This window comes from Pelecanus crispus, chromosome Z (assembly GCF_030463565.1).
Source record: "Pelecanus crispus isolate bPelCri1 chromosome Z, bPelCri1.pri, whole genome shotgun sequence".
Taxonomy (NCBI): Eukaryota; Metazoa; Chordata; class Aves; order Pelecaniformes; family Pelecanidae; genus Pelecanus; species Pelecanus crispus.
The window spans coordinates 17161068-17176179 of record NC_134676.1 but is presented as its reverse complement, the minus strand read 5'-3'; positions in this window follow the sequence as shown (position 1 = coordinate 17176179).

Genomic DNA, 15112 nt, shown 5'->3' with positions numbered 1-15112 from the left:
TGGGAAGACCAGAGGATGTCTGAAGTAAAACTCCTGAAACTTTTGTTTCAGACACTGTGTCCTCCTCATCAGCAGTTCTACCATAGAGATCCTCTGCTCTCCTCTCCTCCTGTGCCATTTGCTCTCACAGGCACTGCCAGTGGCAGCATCTCTTTGAAGTTTGTTCCTCCCTAAGCAGAACTGGTTCCAGAATAGGTGACCTGCCCCAGAAATGCAGGGAGCTTCAGGTTCAAGGCAAGACCCATCTGTGCTTCTGGGTTACAACCTCTCTTTCTGTAGGCACTGCTTCGCAGCTAAGAGGAGATGGGAGGACTGTGAAAGACAATCTACTGAGCGTACAAAAAAGCAAAATCTTCTGCAAAAGAGGTGGCATGGAAAATATAGGAATGGGAAGAATTGTGACTCTGAATCATGATTCTCTTTTCTTTCAGGCCACTGCAGTTTCATTTCACCCTTTCTTCTGGGCATAATCCTCCTCCTTATCCCTCTCCCTACATGTCTTTTCATTTGTATTTGCTTATTCATGAGGAGGAATTGGTCCTTGCAGAAACTGTTATATCATCTGGTTTGTAGTCTGGCTAAGGCATAGCTGTCTGTAGGACAATGCAAGAAAGAAGGCCCTAGTTATGTGGTTGAAAGCTTGCGAAGTCCAGTCCATTGTGGGTTAAATGAGTAGCCTCAGCAATGCTTTAAGAAAGATTTGCACCAAAGTAAGTCTGGATCCAGACCTGAGTCTTCTTTTAAAAGCATTTCAAGGCTGACAAATCAGGTTTATTTGTTGCACCTCCTATGCAGCCAAAACTGAATTGGTGTGATCATTCAGGATGAGAAGAAATGGCCTTAGGACAAGAGGAAATGGCCTCAAGCTGCATCAGGGGAGGTTTAGATTGGATATTAGGAAAAATTTCTTCACAGAAAGAGTGGTCACGCATTGGAACAGGCTGACCAGAGAGGTGGTGGAGTCACCATCCCTGGAAGTGTTCAAAAAACGGGTAGATGTAGCACTCTGGGACATGGTTTAGTAGCCATGGTGGTGTTGGGTTGATCATTGGACTGATGATCTTAGAGAAGCTTTCCAACCTTAATGATTCCTAGTTCTTACTTTCATTAAACAATAATCCAGCCATCAAGCCAGGAAACATGAAATTATTACTCTACCCTTAATTGGTTTAGTGGTGTAGTTGGTACTGTTAAGTTAATGGTTGGACTGGATGATCTTAAAGGTCTTTTCCAACCTAAAGGATTCTATGATTCTATGATTTTTTTAAAGGGACCTATACCTTCATCATTACTCTCCTTCCTCACCCCTGATTTCCTCTCTTAAATGGCCATTGGTATGTAGTTAGACTGGAATCAGAGAGTAAAATATTCCTCTGCAAATAACAGCAATCCTCTTAAAAGCACCAGATGTGGTTGTCCCTTCTTCACCATCGATTAGATGTAAATCCATTTGTAATAATTATCATTGTCTTTATGAATTCTGGTTAGACGTTAAATTAATGTTTTTATCTTCCCATACTAAGTAAGCAATTTAAGATACTGTCCTGGTTTCAGCTGGGATAGAGTTAATTTTCTTCCTAGTAGCAGGCATAGTGCTGTGTTTTGGATTTAGTAGGAGAAGAATGTTGATAACACACTGATGTTCTTAGTTGTTGGTAAGTACTGCTTATGCTAGTCAAGGACTTTTTCAGCTTCCCATGCTCTGCCAAGAAACTGGGAGGGGGCACAGCCAGAATAGTTGATCCAAACTGACCAAAGGGCTATTCCATACCATATGACGACGTCATGCTCAGTATATAACTGAGGGGGGTTGGCCGGGGAGCAGTGATCGCTGCTCGGGAACTGTCTGGGTATCGGTCGTCGGGTGGTGAGCAATTGCATTGTGCATCACTTGCTTTGTATATTATTATTACTATTATTATTGTATTGTTATTATTACTATTTTACTTTATTTCAATTCTTAAACTGTTCTTATCTCAACCCAGGAGTGTTTCTCACTCTTACTCCTCCGATTCTCTCCCCCATCCCATTGGGGCAGGGGGAGTGAGCAAGCGGCTGTGTGGTGCTTGGTTGCTGGCTGGGGCTAAACCACGACAGATACTCAGCTTAACCATTTATGCTGCTGTTACTGACTTCAATGTTTCCCAGACTGATACAAATGAAAGTATAACCCACATAATCAAATTTAATACACTGAAGGTTTAGAGCACTCTAGTTCTTAAATCTACAAAACCAGTTTTGACTTTTGAATTTAATATATACAGTATTATTCTTTAATCTTTCAGAATCATTGTCTATATTGTCTGAAACAGAAATACCAAGTGCCAAACCACAAAAAACCCACCACAATAGCTTTATAACTTATCAAACAAGAAACTGAGCATTTATTTCCTACCTGCTTCTAGAATTCATAAAGTTGAGTCTGCCCTTTTCTAAACATGCTGTGCTACCTTTAAAGATGTCCATGCAATGATGAATGAAATCATGATATCATAAACTAACAAACAGATCCAGAATGATTTTTCAAACAGAAAACCTAAACAATACCACCAGAAAATCAGAGCTGCCATTTATTTCAGATGACTACTGGCCCTTGAATTTACAGGATGCAGACACAATTTTTCAGACATGTTCACTAGGCTTTAATTTTGCTTTGAGCTCCACATTTTCTTTTACTGTTTTTTGTTTGTTTGTTTGTTTGTTTGTTTGTTTTTTAATATATATATATATATATATGTTTGTAAGATGGAATTAGAAATCTGCACTGGGTGAAGTAACATGTCTGTCTGGAATGGATTAGTATTTGCACCCTGATTTGCACCCATGTGGCAAGTAACAGCTACAGAATGCCCAAGAAACAAAGTTTTTCTATATGATCCCAGACCAGCAAAACTTAAAATATCAAGTACTCAAAAATCACACAGACTGTGATGACATTATTCATGTGCTAAAATGTTTGTCAGGATAAGGCCTGACAACAGTATAAGGCTGTGAAAAAACACAGATAATTCTCACAAGTCATCCATAATGTCAACAAAGCTATTCATAAAGCAATAATACTTATCATGTGCAAAGACTGTGGAATTTAGCCCTATCTAACCACTATTTCACTCAGATTTGAGAGCACTGAAAACTATTAAATACCCACTTATTCCTTAATCCATTTTGTGCCAGTGTACACTAGGAGACATTCTATTATGTGATGTGAATGGCTACTTTCCTAGAGAAATTAATGACACCTTACAGTATTCAGTGGGTGGCGGGGAAGGGGAAAAGGTAGAAAGAGAAAATAAAGAGAAGGTAATTGCTATGTTTTTAGCTTGGACAACCATTTAGTCTCAAATACTTGGTGTAATGTGTTGCAATAAAATGGTGAAGAAATTCTATCTCTCCTTCAGGATTGGCTGGTATAACCTGTTGTCAGCTGCCTGTTTTAGGTTTCAAGTTAATCTTTTAAAATAACTCCTACAGGCAAATAGTTTTCATTGTCTGGTGAGAGACAGTGAACTCATTTGCATGGTGAGGTTTAGTTGAAGCTTGCGACAGTTTTACAGCATCATGTCTGACAGCCTGCAAAGTACAGCAGCCTCTGCAGCTTTTTGAGAATGATAATTACATAGCTTCATTTCATTTATTTAGGATGCACAGACACAGTTATTTTTAAATGGTTGAAATTGCCTGACACTGAAAAATAATTCCACCCTACTTTATTTGTAATTCATCTGGCTGGAATAATTCTGTATTTCATACCTCAGTGTCATCCTTTCCTGTAAGTAACTGATCTGAATAACACTAAATAATATAATACAAAAGAGAAACCACTTTAAATGTTGAGGTTTCCACCACAGGAAAGACTGTTCTTCATGTTCAGTATTCACAGACCTCACTCATTAATTGACAATCAAAAATGGCAAACAGAAATCTCTGCTGATGGGTAACTGTCAAACTACACAGCGTGAAGGCTGACAGCTTCCCTTCAACAGAGTCAGAGATAAACCTTCCTCCTCTCTGCACAGTGATACCCAAATCTCATCTGAGAAGCGCAGCTAGTGGAAGCAAACTTCCACTAGCAGCCACTTTAAGGAAAGCGTTGTCAAGTTATCCACTTTCATTCTTTAATTGTCAGTTAATGATGTGAATGATCCAGTGATAAATTTTTCCCTGGGTCCTTCTGAAAGACAAAAGTTCAGGGCCAGCACAGCCTCACAGAGCAGTGAGCTGGAGAACCACAGGAGCCAAGGAAATTCAACTGGTCTGGACTGATATCCCTCCAAGAGCAACAGAAGCCAGAGCACCTGCTATTGCTAAATTCTAAAAAAAAAAAAAAAAAAAAAAGCAGAAAAGATTCAGAAAGGGTAAAATTCAGACTATTTAAACCATACTTATGATAAAGAAATGGACCCTTTTGAAATTTTTTCATGAGTTACATACATGCATGGTTGCAGACTGAGAACCAAATGTTAATAGGATATGCAAGGGGGAAGGAGGGAGGAAGGGAGAGAGGGAAGGAACCTCTGTGCCTTGTTTGTTGCCTCTTTTTTTGGCAGTGAGAGTGCCACAGCAACCCTTTCGGTGATCAGGAATATTACACAGTGCAAGAACACTACAGGTGATCTAGTGCTCACAAGAACACACTCCAGTAGTTTAGAGGCACTCTTGAGTTAATAGACCACACAGTAAAGGGACTTATATAAGTAGCCTAAGAATAATTTGTTTGCAGCATTCTTGATCACAAAGGATGCCAGAAAAATAGCTGTAGTGAAAGACCTTGCAAACAAAAACAGGTAAGATGCTAGAGAAACTGTGATGTTAGAAAAATAAATGGCTAGACAAATCAGTGGTATCTAGAAAACCTGAAAAAATTTAAGACTATAGCTTGACCAGTTAAAAATATTTATTTTCTCCAGCTGTAATAACACAACAGAGAAGCTACTGGTAAATACAAGTGAGTAAGCCCTACTAAACTGCAAAAGATGCTTGAGAAAACCCACAGTTATACCAGAGGGAAAAGTCTTCCCAGTAGAGGTATCCCAGATGACAGGCATAAGTTGTTTCCCCAAAGGCTCTTCCAAAACTGGTAGTGGTGATGACACTCATATCTGCATAAATATAATGTGAAAGCACACAGCAAAGATCCCTCAGAGAACATTCATCCCTCTCTGGTCAACTGTATTTTTTAAGCATGCCCACAAAATGGTAGATTATGGAATTAGTTAATATGGTATTTGGCTTCCAAAAAGAGAAACACAATGGTTGCAGAGTCAGACGGAATGGTAACATATATTAGAACCTAGCTAGCAGAGAAAACAAAAGCAAAGCCTTAAAGAGCAAGAAAAGGGACTAGTAGACTGGGAATTACTGTTGAAGAATGGCATTTGATGGACCATGGACATATAGAACATGATGAATCCTACGTTTCTTTGTCAGAAAAATGACTTAAAAATTCTATTGTCACTTTGAAGGTATTGTCACTTTTGTGCCATCCTCAAATGCTGCATGTGTGTGGCCTATACAGGTTTTATTTCTCATGCAAGACTAGCTGAGACTAAATATTTCTTCATATTGAGTGGACCACTGTAATGAAAAGTGTAAAATTACCACACTTGGAGACTTTCATGATCTTTTAGTTATATTCATACTTACAACAGGAATCTTGACAGAAATGTATTATAAGAGGACTTGAAAGTTGGTATTTTAAATAAAGCCCATTTGCTTTTAGCCATTTGAACTCCTATCATGTTCTATTCCTGTTTAAACTACCTAAAGCCTGCAGATCAAACACAATTCTTTCAATGAAACTTGTTTGAAAAGAAGTTAAGAATGCAATGTGGCACTGCAGAGATTAATTGAACTACCGTGTTCCAAGGTAGCATGTAATGAAATTGCTAAAAGCTGCCCTGGAGTTTTCATTAGCACTAATACATTTGTGCTTGAGACAGAAATGATTGTGTTTTTCTTCATACAGTATAATTTGGTTAGGAAACAAATTTGATTATTCTTATAATCTTTCTGCATAATAATGATTTGAAAACAGTATCCAATATATTCAACATATTCATCTCACTGAGCAGTGTAGCGTGGTTGGTATGGCACTGGTTAGGAGAAATAAGGGTATATTTTGAGTAGTGAGATCTCAGGACTCACCCTTCCTTCTATCTCCATATCCCAGCATGGAAGTCTCTGTGGGCCACGGACATTGCTTGGTGACACTGCTTATGCTTGCCAGTATATACACTTGCCAGTTACCCCACTGCATGCAGAAGTCACGTAACAATAGTGCAATAGTCACACCTGTGCAGGTCTGTTAGCTAGGTACGAATACCGTCAGTAATAGGTCTTTTCCTGGAAGACTGTATGCAGGTTTGGTTCCACAACTGAAGAAGAGATGCTGAGCTGGAAATTTTTCAGAAAAGAAGTCTAAGAATGACCCTGAGATGCATTCCTTAATCACACCTGGACAAGATGACAAGTGGTCTATAACTAATACATGAGGAGATTTCTAATGCCAAGTTCCTTCATCAAGCACAAAAGGCATAATAGAATTCAACAATTAGAAGTTGACAGTAAAAGATATTATTATTTTCAAGTGCTGTAGCAATCAGTGTGGTACACAGTGGATTCTCTGTAGTTGAACAATTTAGTTTAAATCATTGATCAGATATTTATCACTGTGGCACAGAAATTACTGGCTTATAAACATCTGTTTTGCAGCAGGTCAGGCTGATGTATTATAAGATTTGGCCTCTGCTCTTAGAATCTATGGCTATGCTTTTTTTTATGGCAGAGCATCACTTACTACAAATGCTGCCTTCGGGCATTCCAGGTGATTTTGAATATACTTTTTTCCCCTGGTCATTCTTAATAAACAAATTTGGCACTATAAGCAGATTCCCAGTGACAGAAATGCCAGAAATTGAGTAAATAAGATGAATGAGAAGAAAAAAAGAGTGAGACAGTGCCTTGAAGAGCCTACCTACCATTTATATGGTGCTTTTCCCTCAAAGTACTTTGCAAAGATTTATGAATGATTGTCATCATCATTTGAAGGCTAGAGAGATATGGAAGCAAACATTTAAATAACTTGCCACAAGTTCTGTGGAAAACTTTAAAAGGGAGCCCAGCTGTCCTTCCAGTCCCCAACCCTGGGCAGAGGACCACAGTGCCTCCTTTAGAAACATTACAGATATGTTTGGACCATTGACAAAGATCCTGCTCTGACAAAGGAATTGATAGATCATTTACTCAAAAGCATAATTGTGAACTTCATGAATGCCCAGCTATAAAGTGATAAGCGCAGGACTAACACAGACTGGAAAATAAATATTAAACAGGAAAATAAAAACAGGTATTAAATAGAAGTAGTGCCCTTACATCAGAATTTCTCTTCATACTATTCATGCTAGACAAACAAGAAGGAAACTACCAGTTTTGCTCCAAAACTTCATCACAGTAACAGTAATTGAGCACAGCTGAACTGCAAAACTCTATCTTCAAATGAGTTCCCACTTTTTATGACCAAAACATGTCTATTTTAAGGCTAGAATGAATAATAGATACCCAGGCAATAATGTAACACAAGGGACAGACAAAGCTCACCCATTATACGCAATTTAGTGAGCCACTGCAAATGGGGAATGGGATTACCAGCTTCTTGGTGCACAGCATGTTGCAAAATATTAGATACTGCAGGTTTCCCCTAATGCCAATAGAAAACTTTGCATTTGAACATAGCTCTATCACATTATTCACCATTGTTTATTACTGCTAGCAGGAGACACTGGTGGCAATCACCTCTGTCAAAGTTCTGTTTCCTAAAAAGAGAAAACCAACCATCATCAGCATGGGGAAAAGCTCTCAGACATTCTTCACTTAACTAGCATTTCAAGCACCGCTCCTTCCCCTCTTTTTCTCTTTGTTTTCTTCAGAGCAAAGCCAGCAATGCCTCTATGTCTGGTGTCTCTTTAAGCCTTCTCTTACCTGTCTGCTTATTGCTCTGAAGAAAAATCAACCTTCTGTAAAGGACAGTAAAATCTGTCTTTGTTTTTAACAGTGATGTGATTCTATGTGATGGATACTTCCTGTTTCAATTCGTTGGTTATGTAAAGGATCTTAACAGCTTCTTACAGTTATTGTAAACCAAGAGAAGTGTTTACATTCTTCAAAGATGTTAGATATGATTTACTGATGCTGAATTCCCAATGAGTGTATACCAGCTTTTTCAGAAAAGATATTCCATACGCCTAATAACTGGCACACAGTCCAAAGAAATGCACAAAGGAGCTTACTTTACTAGGTGTGCAGGTGTAGAGTCATTCTTTACCCAGTATTAATCAGGCTCTACTAATTAACTTTGAAAAAACAGATAATAATTTACTGTATATTTGTAAAATTCTTTTATCTCTTCATTGCATTCCCTCATGTTGTATTTTCAGTTATTGGTTAGTATCTTTCCACTAAGAAGAACAGGAAAAATATTCTGGACTTTTTATTTAGTCAAAGCTTGTCAGTGGAGAGACATTAATACCTGCTTGGATACAAGGAACAAAAAAAGGTTAATAAATGTCCTGAAAAATACAGCCAGTATTTATCAAATAACCTACTTTTCAAACTGTTTGCTAACTGATTTTTGTGTTAAGGCTAAAAAGTAATTCCCTAAAAAAGAACATCTGATTCCAATTCAGAAAGATGCTGTCATCTACCCAGAACTGCACTGACTCAATGCAAACTAAATACAAGATCTCACTCTATGAGCAGAGGTGCAGGGTAAGACCCATGGTAGCACATAATTTCTTTAATACCTGTATTAGCCAAATACAAAACATCAAAAGACTTCACTCTTCTTAATGGAACTGTTGCATTCACACTTACCTGTGAAAGAAAAATTAGACACAAAACCTAAACCAAGACCAATCTCCCTTTTTCATATATGATTTTCAGTTAACAGCATGGAAACATTTCAGTTTACAGGCTGAAGGGAAAAATGCAGGGGAATTTGCTGTTCAAAATTAAGTAACTCAAATTCCAGGATTTTTGTGCTTTCTGTCTGCCCAGATGCAGTACTCTCATCTTTATGTATTGAAACAGCTTTATTTATGCTAGTCACACATGACAAAGAAATGGTAGTTATGTGAAGCAAGTGATTTGAAAGTAAACAAATTGAAGCACTGAAGATGATCGTTTAACACAACAGTAAAGATTTTTATAGATTGTGAGATTCAAAAGGAAAATTCTCAATGACATTTGATTAATCCAGTTCATTTCTTTAGGGACTCACCCTCACATCACCTTGAATGTATTACACTTGAAAGATGAGAGGTTCCTGCCTTCTTACCATTAGCTCAAGTCATTCCTAATGGAACAAAAAGCTGTTGCCATGAGTGTGCAGAATTGTGACCAAATAAACTGACATATGATTTCATGTATACTGTTATTTATACACTAATGGCATCACTGGTTCAGATTCAAATTTCAGTTACACTGACAAATACAAAGGTATTTCCTATAGCTAAAAAGGTTTCTTATGATTTATGCAAACATAAATGAGAAAAATATCTGGCCCAACAGAGAATGACAGATAAGTAAAGCACGTAGATAAACATTTAAAGAAAAAAGCAACATAAAAACTTGGAAAAAGGAAATAAAAAGACACTAAATGATCTCAAGCTCATTTCAGAGCATGGTTAAGAAAGTATCAAAACAGGTGTTGTGTCCTAATTACAGTGTAATCTAGATACTACTGGTCATTCACTCTCCTGACAACCTTTCAAACAAAAATGAAGAACAACATTGTATATCAACATTTGCCCACAGGCTGGCAGCACAAGAACCACCTCAGTTAACAAGACTGAACAGTAATTGAAGGAGCTTTGCAAAGACCATTTCTGTGCCTGGGAAAGGGAAATATGTACCATATAACACAGCATTATGAACACTGCTGGGCAGGAAACATCATCAATACTTTTTTTTTTTAATTTTTTTTTTTTAATTTAGCTCAGATGCTGACAACAGCTGCTCAGCACGTCTTCCACAGTGGAAAAGAATGTATCTTCCATCCATAAACACCCCTTGTTACTGTACTCTTCTAAGTAAAGATAAAAAGGACATAACATCATAACACCCATGGGAAGAGTTAAACTTCAAATCAGAAGAAAAAAGCAAATCTATTCCAGTTGTTTTTCCGTGGTGCCTTTTCCACAGTTCTGAAAAAAACAGGATGAGAGAAGCATCTTCCTGCCTCATGTAAATGCAGATTTCTTCAGCAATCTTGACTTTGGCAACAACAGGTCATTCTTCAGATAGGGTTTTCTAGAGAACAGATATTAGCAGTAACATCTGCTGCCTGCCTGTGCTAGCTGGAAATTCAATTCATACACCCGATTCTATTCCCAATAGAAATTTTTAAAATATGGCACATTCGTGGCACATTCATATAAGTGTTTGAAAATGCTAAATCTCATATGACTCATACCTCTTCCTGTCAAAAGAGATTAATAGTCCTGTTTATCCACGCAGCACATGCAGCACCATCAGGAGGAGATGGGCTTTCCCCCACAACTCTGGTAGTGAACAGCGACACCAGGACCTAAATGCAGAACATTAGACTGCCACCAGCCTTTTAAATTTATTCTTTCAGGAGAAAAACACATGAACACCCGGGCTGGAAAATGCTGGTCTACTACTTCAGTAGCTGTGTAGCCTTCAACTAGCCCACTCTGTGCTCCTCTCAGATCCAGATGATGGGGCCAGATGATTCAGATGAAGGGTTAGCAGTCCTCTAAAAGATGAGTAGCAAAGTTTGATTTATGGAACAGATCCTGGACATCTGTAGGGATACAACAGAAAAGCCTTTCAGTTCCTGTAGCTTGTTTCGGTCTTTGGGAAAAGGGATTTGAATCTGGGCATTTCTCCAGAAGCCTTTGGAGGGTCTCTAATCCTTCAGTAGGAAGGGAAAACAACACTCTCAGCATTTGAAAAGAGCGATCCCTGTCCCACTGAAAGAAGAGGGGTTTTAAACTTCTGCTTTCAGGAGCAGATTTTGAATTCCACCTCCTAAATGGAGATGGCAAAGATACTTGTCTAACTATAGCATATGAAAAAGACTGAACAGAGATGTATGCAGAAAATTTGCATGTATCTCCATTATACTGGACTTCTGGATCCAAGTTAACTGTAGAAAAGCCAAGTATTGCAACACTTAAGCTTCTTTTTTGGATCTAGCCCCAGATTTATACATATCATCATTGCTAATCTGTTTCACTGTGTTTGCAAAATAAACCGCCCCACAAAAAGTTCTTCAACACATTTTAGATGTGGTGGCTATTCCTCTTGGGACAGAAGTGGCCAGCAGCTAAAGCACTTATTTGTCATTGTCCTTATTAAGCACAAAGACTCTGCATTTGAACACGCAAATATTGCATAACTGTGATGCAGTTGCGAGCAGAGCCTGGTGTTTGCCGTAGTGTCTGTTCCCAGCAACATGGAACCCTACCCCCCAAGGTGGAAAGAACCCACAATTCTGCTTTGCAGGCAGAACCCACCTTCTCCCTTAATAGGACCTGCTGCACTGGCACAGTATATACATTAGAAACTAGATAGACAAGCACAGCCTAACACAGGCTGAGGATGGGACACAAATGCCCCAACTCCAGATTATTAAAAGCCATGGGAACCTAGACAAAGAATTTATCCCATGTCCGAGACTGCAATCCATCCAGACCCCAGGGCTGTCATGACTGAGACCTGGAAGAGCCTCATTACAGGCTCAGTGGTGCTCAGCATGTGCATGTCCCCCAGTTCTGCAGAAAATACTCTTATTTTACGTAATATGCGGACACTGTTTAACAAGATAATGGGGATCCCTGTTCATGTCCAAGTATGTTGTAGGCACTGCCCTGGAAAGAGGCTGCTGAAGGGGCTCAGGCAGCTATATAGAAAGAAATGGAATTTAACACAAGGAACAACAAAATTTGCAGGCTATCGTCTGCTACATTATCTTCGAGATGTGATGCAACTGGTTTTGATTTGATTCTGGAGTTTATAGTAGTTGCGCCTGCCAAAATGGTACAGTTCATAGCTACAGCCCATTTACTGCCTTCACAGAAAGAGCTCTGGATGTGTGAATGCTCAAGGTTTGTTTGCTATTAACAAAAACAGCAGCAGGTACCACCTTACCAAGTGCATAAATTTTACAGATAAGGTTTGAACATTCTTTGTTTTGCCATTACTCTATCAATTCCCTGTATTTTACCTTTTTTCCTCTTCTGCATCGTACAATTTGGCCTACATTGACATCTTTAACTGCACCACTTTACCATGCTCAGCATTTTCTTTATTCATCCCATATTTCTGAATGCATGCAAGTTAATAGGAACCATGCATTGAACTTTCAGAAATATTCTGGGGGATGGGCCTACTTCCTTTCCCTGCCTATGCAACATACAAAACCAGTCTGAAGACACATGCCAAAAAAACCAAAAAAGAAAACAAATTCACCCACACAAAAATACATAAAAAAAGAGAGGTCATCATTAGCCACAAACCAGATTGTTTTGAGGCAAGTTTTCCCAATACCACAATACCACAAAAGACAATATAAGACAACAAAGGAGAAAGAACTTAATGTTCTCAAAGAACTTTTTTCAACATATTTGTGAAATGGAGAATTTGACAGCAATGAGTGCAAGAAAATTGACAAAGTGAACATATCTGTTGAGAGCCACCCTGCTGAGAATAGCTGAAGGAAGGAAGAACTAGAGAAACTGGTGAATGGTCTGCACTGTAGCCATGCAAAGGGAATGGTATTTGTGTAGACTCTTGAAGATAGCAGGACCACCAGGGCTAGGAGTGGCAGAACTCAGGAGCACAGGGCACAGCAGACTTGAAAAGACAGTTGGCCTGGGAAATGCAAAACAATACCGGAGACACAGAAACACAGTGGATAGTGATAATCTGGAAGAAAAGTATCCAGAATTGCTTTGAAAATTACAAGCTGTTCTAAAAATGGAAAGGGCATGAATAGATAAAACATTTGCAGCCACTTGGATAATAGCTGTAGATAAGCATTATCCCTCGTCAACAGTATAGCCAGTGGCAAAGGATATTAAATTATTATCTGCTAGGCGAGACAGCATAAATAAGAACTAAGCTCCATAACAAGTAGATTCATTAAGACCTTAACTCAAACATTAGTCACCTGGTGGTTAACGACATCATTGGGACCTGTCTCTGCCACATGCTTTCCTCACTCAAGCTTTGAAAATTCTTTACTTTATGGAGATACAACAGATGTCAGTTAAAATAGTGCGTGGGAATGTGGAATGATTATTCAATGTTTCATAAAACAGAAGAAATAAATAAGGCTTTTCTCTGAAGTTATCAGGATGTTTGAGATAGGCTACAGAAATACATTTTAATTACACTGAATCAGTTCATGGAACTCACCATTCCAGCTTATTGAGCGGGCCAAAGGGATTGGACCAATTCAAGGAATATAGACCATTTACCCCTACTCATGCAGCCTCCAGCTCAGCAAGTCCCTAACCCACTGACTGCAGAAAGCTGGGAGACATGGTAGGGGAAAGACCAGTCTATGTTTGCACTTTTCTTATGCCCTCTAAGAACTTATTACTGGTGGAGACCAGGATAGTTTGGCCAATTCAGTACAGCTGTTCTTGAACTGGATCAAAAGGAGATGATATAGGCATGAAAACTTTAAATGGTACAGCACAAAAAATCCAGAAACTCAATACAGAGCAAACTGTCTGACTGCTAGCTCTCCTCTCCTTCAGCAGAACAGCTTTCTTGAGGCTTTCCTTTCAAGATTTATTGCCATTTTCCAATTCACAGACTTGGACTGAGAATATAAAACAAGGACAAGTCTTTCTACAAACTAAACCTGCATATTTGCTTTCAGTGGTGAGGATTTAGAACTGTAAAATGAAAATACTTTAAGTTCATTAAATACTAGAAAGGGAGTCAATGGAAAAAATCTGCTGCCTTTTTGCACTTCGCATTGCTTGAGTTAATATCTTACAAATCCTTTGAGCCTCTCCTTTTGACACTGAGCCAAGGTCCAGCATAATTGCAATGGCCACAGCTTGATTGAAGAAGCACATTCCAACCCAAATATACAAAGATGGAGTTTTTATTTTTACAGTTTAACTACAGGAAGAGAAACTGTGAGTTCACTGTGCAGTGGCTTCCACATTGTTAACCACACAGAGTTCATGGTGGTTACAGTAGTAAGGATCAAGTAGGAGTTGATACCATCTGACTGGCTCTCTCTAAAACTGTGGTAGGACAAAGTACAGTGTCTCTACTGTTAAGTTCTCTATAAAATTCAATGTCAAAAGGTATTGTTTAATTATTTCTGGAAGGGAAGGTGACACAAATAGTCTTGAATTGAGATGCTTTTATTGTATGTGATTTTACTATAGAAACATTTGGAAAGTTTTTCGCCAAAGATAAAAGCCAGAAAAATGCAATGCTTTATATGCTTTCAAAAAAAACAATGGACTAACAGCTCTGCAAAGAATAGAGAGATGTCAAGCAATTGGTAAGATTTTTTTGGTGCTCCCAAGTAAGCTGTTTCTCTGTTCACAATTTTGAATACTGTGCTGATTTTCAAGCTGCACATTATGCTGCAAACAAAGCATCATCTCTCTTGCCCTCAGCTTCTTCGTCATTCAGAAGACAAAACCAGAGCAACCAGATAATCCAAACCACAGGTAATATGAAAGAAAAGGGCAGTTGCTGTGATGATCTTGCCTTTGTCCCCTATCTGTCCCCAGCTTGTTTAGGACACCCTAATGAGAAACATTAGGACACCTGATGAGAAAAATCAGACATTTAAGTTCTAAACTGCAAACAGATTCTTAAAAATTACATAGCTTTCACATTGCAACTCCTGTTTTTTGATTCCTCTTCATGCCTTACTCGTGTTTAAGACTGCTCATTTCAATATGGGGTATGATTTTCAAAAAAACCTAATAATTTAATTCAAGGTTTGTTTAATATCACAGAAAGCTTTGGGACAGCTGAAACGTTTGGGCTACACACTTCCCATATTTCATATGCAGAATCATAACTGATATGTCTGAAAAAATTATGACTA